Here is a 12,357-nt window from a genome sequence, read left to right as displayed (position 1 = left end):
AAGGAGCCGTTTTTCTCCTGCAAGTAGACTTACCACCCCTGCTGTTTATTAGAGTAATGTAGGCCCACTGTAAGAAAATGTCCATCAATGCACATAAAATAAAGAGCACTTATAATTTCACTACCTTTTAAGTAAGTGCCATTCTGGTACATTCTGGAAGGAAATCTTTAAGAGAGCCTTGAGTTTCTCCCTTGGCCTCTGAGGAGATCTCTACTTAAAACAAATGCAGTCTTTTCAATGACCAAAGACGTCATTTTCCAGGCGGGCTCTGACCCTTTCTCCTGATAGCGACCTCAGTTCACACGGACGCTCATGTTCTCCTCGCTTCTCATCTCAGTTTTCAGGGGACGCTCACAGCCTTTGCGTGGAACTCATGTTCTGTTGCAGCACAGCCCTGCACTACGGAGACTTTGAACTTGCAGCCTACGTCCCTCTGAAGGTGAATTCGGCCCATCTGTCCCCACTCCTTCCGAGTCCTCAGAGGCATCAAGAGATGCTCACCCCTTCGGAGGCATCAGGAGATGCTACACGCACACTGTCTTCAGGTCCACATGCTGTCCACGGTGCCCATTTGGAAATCATGTAGGTGCTGCCTTGAGATCATGTGTTACCATTTACCATCACCTGTGGCCTTGCTGAGTGACTGTCCAGTTACTCGATCTCCCTCATTCTAAAGTATTAATGCAGAATAAACGGATTGCATCCCTTCTCCTGGAGCACATTCGCTTTTAAAAGGGATCCTTTAGAAATTTTATCCAAAGAAATGAGTACTGTGGAATATCAGGGGCCCCTGCGAGCTGCTCCCCTTGCCCTCCACAGTCGCATGCCAGTGTGGTCCTTGGGTTCCCCCTCCCTCCCAGGCGACCCATCTCCACTCCCTGGGACGAGAAGGAAAACAGACTGAGCTCAGAGCCTCTCCACGCCTTTGAAGACACTCGCCTGGTTTGGTGGAAGACTTCTAACACAGCCATGGGTCTCAGAGAAGGTGCAAATAACAAAATGGCTTTTTTTTCCATCTTTTTTTTTCTCTACATAAAATGGCTTATGCCTTACCTTTTTTTAAATAACAGCTTGAGATATAACACACATACTGTAAAGATGTACTTTTTAAAAAGTATACAATTCAATAGCTTTTTAGTACCTTCACGAAGTCGTGCAACTATCCCCAATGTTGAATTCCAGAACATTTCCATCACCCCCGAATAAAACCCGACACCTAGTATCAGTCACTCCCTGTTCTCCCCTCCCCCCAGACCGTGACATCCACTAATATACTTTGTTTCCATGCCCTTTACCTTTTCAATGGGTTCTGTCTGTCACAAATGCAAGGTTACAGGGGAATGACAGCATCTGTTCTGCTCGGAGCTGACCAGGTGTGCGCATGGCCCTGCTCCACAGGCTCACAATGTGTGGGTTCCCCCCTTCAGCAGGGGGGGGCAGAGGGTGCTGGGATCGGGCCCAGGTAGCGTTTCTGCTGCTCTGTGCCCTTTGGGACTGTGAGCCAAACCCACCTAATTACTGGAAATCTCTACCAGGAGGCTTTAAAAATGGAAACACTTATTATTTGCCCAGCTAAACGTTGCTTCAATGATTTCAATCAGGCACAGTAAATGTCAAGAAAACTCCGAAGCTCTGACCGACCTAATACTGGCGGCCCAGGAACAGAGAGCTGGATGGATAAGCTGCAAATCAGACATTCATTTTGTTTTGTTTCTTTTTTTGGTACGGGCCCAGCCGCTCTGCGGCATGTGGGATCCTCCCGGACCCGGGCACGAACCCGTGTCCCCTGCATCGGCAGGCGGACTCTCATCCACTGCGCCACCAGGGAAGCCCCATTTTGTTTTTAATACATGCAAACGCTGTTGAATTTTTTCCAGGTCTTTCTGCACCAGCCCCCAAGTTTTAAACATAGACCATTCTGTTTACTGATACTTCCACGTGGGGCAAGATGGATCTGGGCAAGAATCCAAGAGAATGAAAAGTGTCCTTACTCCCCACGCCCACCATCAGTGTTTCACCCGGGTCATGCACTCCTTCCTGCCTGCCCAGCAGGGTGTGGGCTCTCCCTTCAAGGTGGCTCAGCACTTTCAGCGTGGCTTTCTGAGGCCACTTTCTACCTCCTGCAGTTCGGTTAGCCATGTCATCATCTGTCTTGTTTCTCACTATGAGTTTGCAGTTTCTCTGGGGAAATAATTAGAGCAGCGTTTCACTGGGCTAAAAACCTTCAATGCTTCTAATTTGAAAACCACTTACTGCTGACAGTTCTATAACTCTGGAAGGTTACAGGCTCCAGGAGATGACGAGGGAGTAGGGAGCTGTGACCGCAATACAGAAAAAACTTGGAGGACGGGAGCAGAGAAGCCCGCTCTGACACTGACTGGCAGTGTGACCTTAGGCAAGTCACAGACTGGACACCTCACCTCCCCTGTCTGCAAGTGGAGAGAACATCACCCACCTCACGAGTACCTCCCAGGACTTCAATAGCCAGTGAGTTCACGGACGTGGAGGGTTTGGAAAGCTGCAACGCTTCCTAAAGACCTAAGTGACTCTCCCTTCCCATCCAAGCCCTGCCCCTTTTCTTTGAAAGGCTTCCTCAGATGCCTGCATCAAGGTGACACCAATGGGGGAGGAGGATGCTGCAGAACGCAGCCCTTCCGCAGAGAAGGGCTTGGGTGGGCACTCCCTCATGGAGTACCACAACAGGGTCTGGGCATGTACGTGTCCTTCACCAAAGGACCCAGAATCAAACGTGGATTCCGTTTTCTGTGGACCTCTGTGCTCTTAGAAATGAAATCTTCACAGGAAAGGCTCCCTCATCCGTAAGAGGAAAACCTCCCAAGGGAATCTAAATAGAATATGTGATTCTTTTTCCAGGAGTAGAATTTCTTAACAAGACTTTCTGTTTTGGCAGGAACATCTGGATGGAGGTTTTCTGTGCCCATGTAAAAGTTAGGAAAGACCGCTTATTACCACCACAGGTACCCAAGGCTTCCCCTGGAGCTTATGTACCACGAAACCTCTCTCTCTCATAGCATTTGAAGTATTCCCGTTTCCCTGGGGGACACAGAGCTTTCTGCGTTGTACTGTGGATGTTTTTTTGTACATGCTAGCTTCTCTGCTGGATCTGTGCCTCCTTCGGCCAAGCTCGGATACATCTTCCAATACTTTTTTTAAACCTCCCAGCGCCTATCACGCATGGTATCTTTACCTGCAGTCACTTACTACATCTTAAAATCTCGGTATTTTCTGAGCTTTAAAATGGCTGGAACCCAGTGTTAAACTTTTCTCTCTACCAGAGTTTCTCAAGGAGGGCAGGAATGGCTCTGGGGCAGACCCTTCCTCAGTGTATGGGACAGTTCCCCAGGACACAGAGCATCTTTCCACCATTACCCACCTCCCCCTTCATCAAGATATGCAAAAATGTTCCCAAACATGTGTGGAATGTGTGTTACAGAACACAGTCCTAGTCCAAGGAACCTTAAGAACAATGGACCATGACTGCCATCCACCTCTGCAGTGTGAATCTGCTTCCTCCGGTCCCACCCCCCGCTCTTTGGGTGGCCCTGGAGACACCCTCTCCCAGGCATCTCTGTGGCTGATGGCCTGGGGGTGTCTTTTAAGCCCACCCTGGGCCCAGCTGCTCTTCCATTCTATTCCATATTAGCAGTGGGAGAAGAGCTCCCATCCTAAGTGTATTCCAGGCCTCAACTGTGGCCCCAACCCTGGGCTATGTGGAGTCGTAGGGGCCTCAGAGACAGGACTCACTCAGCCCTGTTCTCTCTGGATTCAGACTCGCATGCCAGGGGTCTGGCTGAATGTCCCAGACTTTAATATCATGTTTTCTTCGAAATAGAGGCCTACTACACCCTAAGTGTCTCTGGTCTGCTGGGGAGCAGGCATGCCAACCGGTAGAGCCGTCACAGCTGGGTGTGGGGAAAGCCCAGGACCTGTGACGGCTCCTGGGAAGAAGTGGGAGCACGCATGGTGGACGAGCTGTCCCAGGTCAAGGGTTCAGCAGAGCCCACCAGTCTGGAAAGGTGCTTCCTCGTTACAAGCTCCTCAGGCCTCAAGACAGTGTGTGGTGGAGCACATGCAGTGGGGGGATGTTTTGCTTGACTGAGTTCCCATCTGGAGCCCGATACTGTACCTAACATGTACACGTGGGGACGCCCCACAGAACACGCCTGCCTGCAGGGCCCCAATGGACCAGTGTGTACAATGGGGTGGATCTGCAAAGGTGGTGGCACTTTGCTTCCTTCTCTTGGACAGGTTTCCTCATGCGGGGACTGGCTGGTATAGACAAGCTCTGAATCTCTCCAGTAAGACCAGAGTATGAGGCTAAGTCACACAACTTCTCTGACATCAGGCCACAAGAGGAATCCCTGAAGATGGCATGTCAGGTTATCACAAGGACCCCTAAGAAAAAGGTGACGAAACCATCAGGGCTTTTCAGGTCAGGATTAGGTGGGTTAACCTGTACTTTGACATACCTCACGGCCCTGTGACATTCAACTTAGGCAAAGATCCTGGTCATGCCGACATGGAACATAAGGGGTTATGCTTCTCTTCTAGTTTGAGAACCTTCAGGAGCCTGTGAGCTCCAGGGGCCGGGGGCGGGGGGCTGGTCCCCTCCAGTGTTTCACACACGGGCCAACAGACATTTGTGGGGCAGAGGTGTTTAGCCATGCTGAGATGCCCGTTAACCAGGACCAACAGAGTCTGTCTAGATACGAGTTGCAGAAACAATTTTCATGATAGACACCAAGCACCATACTCTTCTCTTGTTCTCTGTTTTGAAGAAACAACCCAGCGGAGAAATAAATGATGTTGCATGCAGGAGTTTTCCTTGGAACTGTATCAAGGATGGACAAAATTTTCCAAGGAACACAAGAGACTGAAGTCAGAGGAGAGGGCACTTTGTAGAAGACTCACAAGTGAAGGCATCCTTAACCCCTGGCCGTGTGGTATGACAACTCCACCCCTTGCTATCTGTGAGGATTTAATCTGATCACTTAACTCTCAAAAGGATCTGTTTTGTCATCCTAAAATGGGGTGATACCCCCTTATCTTGCCTACCAAGAGTCAATATGGTCTTTTCAACAAATGGTGCTGGCACAACTGGTATCTGTATGCAAAAGGATGAGGTCGGACCTCTACTTCACAATACACATAAATTAACGCAAAATGGATTAAAAACCTAAACCTATAAAACTCTCAGAAGAAAACATAGGTGTAAATCTTTGTGAACTTGGATTGGGCAAACAATCTCAGAGGAAAAAATAGATACATTGGACTCTTGCTAAATGAAAAGCTATTATGCTTCAAAGGACACTATCAAGAAAGTGAAAAGACACCCAACAGAATGTGAGAAAATATTTGCCAGTCATATATCTGGTAAGGATCTAGTATCTAGAATATGTAAAGAACTCCTACAACTCAACACCAAAGAGACAACTAACCCAATTTAAATATGGGCAAGTGATTTGCATACCATTTCTCCAAAGAAGATATACGAATGGCCAATAAGCACATGGAACGATGCTCAACTTCATTAATCATCAGAGAAATGCAAACCAAATCACAGTGGGATGCCACTTGACACCCACTAGGATGGCTATAACAAAAAAGACAGACAATAGCAAGTGTTGGCAAGAATGTATGGATATGGGAAGCCCCATCCATTGCTGGTGAGAATGTAGAATGGCGCAGCCATGCTGGAAAACAGTGGCAGTTTCTTGAAAGAGTAAAGAGTTATCATATTACCCAGCAATCCTACCTCTAGGTATAAATAGGAGAAATAAAATATACATGCATACAAAACTATGTGCATGAATATTCAGAGCAGTATTATTCATACATGTTAAGAAGTGGAAATAATCCAAATGTCCATACAAAAACGAGACCCGTATATATGCTGTCTACCAGAGACCCACTTCAGACCTAGGGACACATACAGACTGAAAGTGAGGGGACGGAAAAAGATATTCCATGCAAATGGAAATCAAAAGAAAGCTGGAGGAGCAATTCTCATATCAGACAAAATAGACTTTAAAACAAAGACTATTACAAGAGACAAAGAAGGACACTACATAATGATCAACGGATCAATCCAAGAAGAAGATATAACAATTGTAAATACTTATGCACCCAACAAAGAAGCAGCTCAATACATAAGGCAAATACTAACAGCCATAAAAGGGGAAATCGACAGTAACACAATCATAGTAGGGGACTTTAACACCCCACTTTCACCAATGGACAGATCATCCAAAATGAAAATAAATAAAAAACACAAGCTTTAAATGATACATTAAACAAGATGCACTTAATTGATATTTATAGGACATTCCATCCAAAAACAACAGAATACACATGCTTCTCAAGTGCTCATGGAACATTCTCCTGGATAGATCATATCTTGGGGCACAAATCAAGGCTTGGTAGATTTAGGAAAATTGAAATCGTATCAAGTATCTTTTCCGACCACAATGCTATGAGACTACATATCAATTACAGGAAAAACTCTGTAAGAAATACAAACACATGGAGGCTAAACAACACACTACTTAATAACCAAGAGATCACCGAAGAAATCAGAAAGGAACTCAAAAATACCTAGAAACAAATGACAATGAACACACAACAACCCAAAAGCTATGGGATGCAGCAAAAGTAGTTCCAAGAGGGAAGTTTATAGCTATACAAGCCTACCATAAGAAATAAGAAACATCTCAAATAAACAACCTAACCTTACACCTAAAACAATTAGAGAAAGAAGAACAAAAAAACCCCAAAGTTAGCAGAAGGAAAGAAATCATAAAGATCAGATCAGAAATAAATGAAAAAGAAATGAAGGAAACGATAGCAAAGATCAATAAAACTAAAACCTGGTTCTTTGAGAAGATAAACAAAATTGATAAAACATTAGCCAGACTCATCAAGAAAAAAAGGGAGAAGACTCAAATCAATAGAATTAGAAATGAAAAAGGAGAAGTAACAACTGACATTGCAGAAATACAAAGGATCATGAGAGATTACTAGAAGCAACTATATCCCAATAAAATGGACAACCTGGAAGAAATGGACAAATTCTTAGAAATGCACAACCTTCTGAGAATGAACCAGGAAGAAACAGAAAATATGAACAGACAATAACAAGCACTGAAATTGAAACCGTGATTAAAAATCTTCCAACAAACAAAAGCCCAGGACCAGATGGTTTCACAGGCAAATTCTATCAAACATTTAGAGAAGAGCTGACACCTATCCTTCTCAAACTCTTCCAAAATACAGCAGAGGGAGGAACTCTCCCAAACTCATTCTACAAAGCCACCATCACTCTGATACCAAAACCAGACAAAGATGTCACAAAGAAAGAAAACTACAGACCAATATCACTGATGAACATAGATGCAAAAGTCCTCAACAAAGTACTAGCAAATAGAATCCAACAGCACATTAAAAGGATCATACACCATGATCAAGTGGGGTTTATTCCAGGAATGCAAGGATTCTTCAATATATGCAAATCAATCAACGTGATACACCATATTAACAAATTGAAGGAGAAAAACCATATGATCATCTCAATTGATGCAGAGTAAGTTTTCAACAAAATTCAACACCCATTTATGATAAAAACCCTCCAGAAAGTAGGCATAGAGGGAACTTTCCTCAATATAATACAGGCCATATATGACAAACCCACAGCCAACATCATCCTCACTGGTGAAAAACTGAAACCATTTCCACAAAGATCAGGAAGAAGACAAGGTTGCCCACTCTCACCACTCTTATTCAACATAGTTTTGGAAGTTTTAGCCACAGCAATCAGAGAAGAAAAAGAAATAAAAGGAGTACCAACTGGAAGAGAAGAAGTAAAGCTGTCACTGTTTGCAGATGACATGATACTATATATAAAGAATCCTAAAGATGCTACCACAAAACTACTAGAGCTAACCAATGAATTTGGTAAAGTAGCAGGATGCAAAATTAATGCACAGAAATCTCTTGCACTCCTATACACTAATGATGAAAAATCTGAAATTGAAATTAAGAAAGCACTCCCATTTACCATTGCAACAAAAAGAATAAAATATCTAGGAATAAACCTACCTAAGGAGACAAAAGACCTGTATGTAGAAAATTATAAGACACTGATGAAAGAAATTAAAGATGATACAAATAGATGGAGAGATATACCATGTTCTTGGATTGGAAGAATCAACATTGTGAAAATGACTCTACTACCCAAAGCAATCTACAGATTCAATGCAATCCCTATCAAACTACCACTGGCATTTTTCACAGAACGAGAACGAAAAATTTCACAATTTGTATGGAAACACAAAAGACCCCTAATAGCCAAAGCAGTCTAGAGAAAGAAAAACGGAGCTGGAGGAATCAGGCTCCCAGACTTCAGACTATACTATAAAGCTACAGTAATCAGGACAGTATGGTACTGGAACAAAAACAGAAATATAGATCAATGGAACAGGATAGAAAGCCCAGAGATAAACACACGCACATATGGTCACCTTATCTTTGATAAAGGAGGCAAGAATATACAGTGGAGAAAAGACAGCCTCTTCAATACGTGGTGCTGGGAAAACTGGACAGCAACATGTAGAAGAATGAAATTAGAATAGTCCCTAACACCATACACAAAAATAAACTCAAAATGGATTAAAGACCTAAATGTAAGGCCAGACACCATCAAACTCTTAGAAGAAAACATAAGAAGAACATTCTATAACATAAATCACAGCAAGATCCTTTTTGACCCACCTCCTAGAGAAATGTAAATAAAAACAAAAATAAACAAATGGGACCTAATGAAAGTTAAAAGCTTCTGCACAGCAAGGGAAACCATAAACAAGATGAAAAGACAACCCTCAGAATGGGAGATAATATTTGCAAATGAAGCAACTGACAAAGGATTAATCTCCAAAACATACAAGCAACTCATGCAGCTCAATAACAAAAAAACAAACAACCCAATCCAAAAGTGGGCAGAAGATCTAAACAGACATTTCTCCAAAGAAGATATACAGATTGGCAACAAACACATGGAAGAATGCTCAACATCACTAATCATTAGAGAAATGCAAATCAAAACCACAATGAGGTATCTTCTCACACCAGTCAGAATGGCCAACATCAAAAAGTCTAGAAACAATAAAAGCTGGAGAGGGTGTGGAGAAAAGGGAACACTCTTGCACTGTTGGTGGGAATGTAAATGGATATAGCCACTATGGAGAACAGTATGGAGGTTCCTTAAAAAACTAAAAATAGAACTACCATACGACCCAGCAATCCTACTACTGGGCATATACCCTGAGAAAACCATAATTCAGAAAGAGTCATGTACCAAAATGTTCATTGCAGCTCTATTTACAATAGCCAGGACATGGAAGCAACCTGTGTCCATCGACAGATGAATGGATAAAGAAGATGTGGCGCATATATACAATGGAATATTACTCAGCCATAAAAAGAAACAAAACTGAGTTATTTGTAGTGAGGTGGATGGACCTAGAGACTGTCATAAAGAGTGAAGTAAGTCAGAAAGAGAAAAAAAAGAAAATGGTCAGAAGAACCTAGGGTCAAGACGGGAATAAAGACACAGACCTATTAGGGCATAGACTTGAGGACACGGGGAGGGGGAAGGGTAAGCTGGGACAAAGTGAGAGAGTGGCATGGACATATATACACTACCAAACGTAAAATAGATAGCTATGGGAAGCAGCTGCATAGCACAGGAAGATCAGCTCAGTGCTTTGTGACCACCAAGAAGGGTGGGATAGGGAGTGTGGGAGGGAAGGAGGGAGACGCAAGAAGGAAGAGATATGGGGATATACGTATATGTATAACTGATTCACTTTGTTATAAAGCAGAAACTGACACACCACTGTAAAGCAATTATACTCTAACAAAGATGTTAAAAAATTTTTTTTTAAATCCAAATGCCCATCAACTGATGAATGGGTAAAATAAAATGTGGTATATTCTTACAATAAAATAGTGTTATTTTAGCATTATAAAGGAAAAACGTTCTGATGCATGCTACAAGATGGACGAACTTTGAAAATATCATCCTAAGTGTAAGAAACCTGACATAAAAGGCCACATGTTGATCACATGTGTGATTCCATTTGTATGAAATATCCAGAATAGGCAAATTTCTAGAAAGATGATACTCGTGCATGGGTTCCCAGTGCAAAGGTGACAGGATTCTCACCCCGCCACGGATACCTCGTATTTGCCTCTCCCTTTATCCCCCACGTACGTCCTGGGCCTCTCAGGGGAACACAGGCTGAGACCCCAAGGTGGCCCTGGGTCTGAAGGTCGCTAAGCCCTACTGCAGGGGAAGGGAGACACAAGCCTTCCCCACTGGCTCCATGCTGGAGCCGAGACGCCATGAGGACAGAGGCAAATCTAGGCGTCCTGCACTGCCCTCAGACAGTCAAGTGGCTGTGGTTTACCAGGGGCCAACACTTGCTTCTGGGCGACAGCTGTAGGGCAGGATGCATCTAAAAATCACCTGGGAAATCTTGTCGAAGGCAGTTTCTGAGTCTGAGGCGGCTCCTGGCTTCTGGGAACGCTTCCACATGACCGTGATGTGCAGCCGTGGTCAAGAACCCTGTGTCAGACCCTGGTGCCCGGAAATGAGCACAGTGCTCAGGGGAGAAAGGGCCAGAACTAAGGGCAGGAAGAGCCGAGATAAAAAATTATTTTGCTGCAAAATAAGTTCTACATTCTTCTTTCTCGGTAGGATTTTTAAGAGCAAGGTGAGTAACTATGTGTCTGTTTGTTTAATCATGATTAAACAGGAAGGTGAACGGAGCAATTTCTCAAGCCTCCATCCAGTTCTCCAATCCTATGCTATTTAGTCCCTATGGGGCAGCGGGGTGAAGCTGGGGAAGGAGTGGAAGTCTTTTTGGAAAGCACCAATGAGTTTTTCTGATGTGACTGTGAGGTAGAGTGAAGAGTTACCGGTGAGTTTTTTTCCTAGGATATAAATACTGCATATTCAAGCAGCTCCCCTCTCTCCTCGCTCCCACCACACGCTTGTTTTGCTTAAGTGGAATTTGCTTCACAATTCCTCCAGGACACAAAGCTGCTCTGAAGCCCCCCGAGGAGGGAGACAGGTGACTGCACAGGTGTAAGACACCTGGCGGGGGGGCTGGGAGTCAGGTGCTGGGGGACGAGCTTGTCTTACTGGACAGCGCATTTATCACGGTGCTTTATGGACGTGGTCACGGACATTTATCTTAGCCACTGTCGCATTTCAACTTGAGTGATACATTTTCATTTTAAATCAGACTCACAGAGGGCCATAGTTCTTATGGAGGATAAAAACAGACAGGTAGACTGAAGCCTGAGACCAGGGTGAGGGAGCGCCAGAGGCCGCGGCTGGCCAGTGACTCTGCATTCCTCCTCTCTGGCTTGGTGGACTGTGTGGGCACTGGCATCCATTAATTTCGGAACAGGGCTAAGAGCTCCACACGCAGGGCATCGGTAGGCTGGATGCAGGGACCTGGCCTGAGATCCCAGCTGAAAAGGGCTGCTTTTGGCTCAGGCTCCTTGGGGAAGAGCCCTCTGGACATTTCATCACAAGTCCCTGCCACCCTGGACCATGCGTTCCCTTTCCCTTTGCCATGTTCTTCCCTGTAAAGTGATACCTGCCCTGTGGCCACAGAAGGAGGAAAAATGTAGGAAAATGTTATGAGTTGTAATCCCCGTAATCAAAGAAGCCATTCAAGTTTCCTTTGGAGACAGCTGTGCAAAGCTATGGCTGCCTGACGAGCTCATGCACGTGACATCACTTGGCTGCACTGAGTCTCAGCAGCCACGGAAGCTGAAGTCTTTTTGTGATGACCCTCTGGTCCCACGAAGGTCTCCTCGAGTCAGGTCAACAAAATGACTGCTCACCTCTACAGTGAGGGAGCACACGTGACACCTGTGTGTTTCCTTCAGTGGCAAACACCTTGACAGGCACGCAGTATCCGTTAAACCTCACTCACTTCACCCCCAGACACAGCAGACACACACCAGGCTTCTGGATGAAGCAGTTAGGTAGCATTTTGTTTTCAACCAGCGAGGTCACTCCACGTGGCTACCAAGGCTGGCAGGTACCGAAAGTCAGGCCACGTGCAGAGCCAGAGACTCCGGGTGTGGCGGTTTGCCCCGCAGCCCTTCCCTCTCACCACTCACCTTCCAAAGAAATGCCACCCGAGGTGCTGTGACTTGGCGGTGGGGAGAAGTTGGGGTCCAACTGAAATAAGATGGTTGATTCAACTCCGTCTCGACACTAACAAAAGCGTCACAACACTATGGTGCCGCTTTCCAAAAGTT

At 44.7% G+C, this 12,357-nt stretch overlaps 1 protein-coding gene across 1 annotated transcript in view; it reads right to left on the bottom strand.

Moving 5' to 3' along the window:
* MYO5B (myosin VB) overlaps positions 1–12,357 on the bottom strand; it is a 382,234-nt gene that overhangs the window by 66,188 nt on the left and 303,689 nt on the right. The gene's annotated exons all lie outside the window — the stretch shown is intronic.

Source organism: Phocoena sinus, chromosome 14 (assembly GCF_008692025.1).
Source record: "Phocoena sinus isolate mPhoSin1 chromosome 14, mPhoSin1.pri, whole genome shotgun sequence".
NCBI classification, from domain to species: Eukaryota; Metazoa; Chordata; class Mammalia; order Artiodactyla; family Phocoenidae; genus Phocoena; species Phocoena sinus.
Note: the sequence above shows the minus strand (reverse complement) of the source record. Positions and strands in the feature narration are given on the sequence as shown.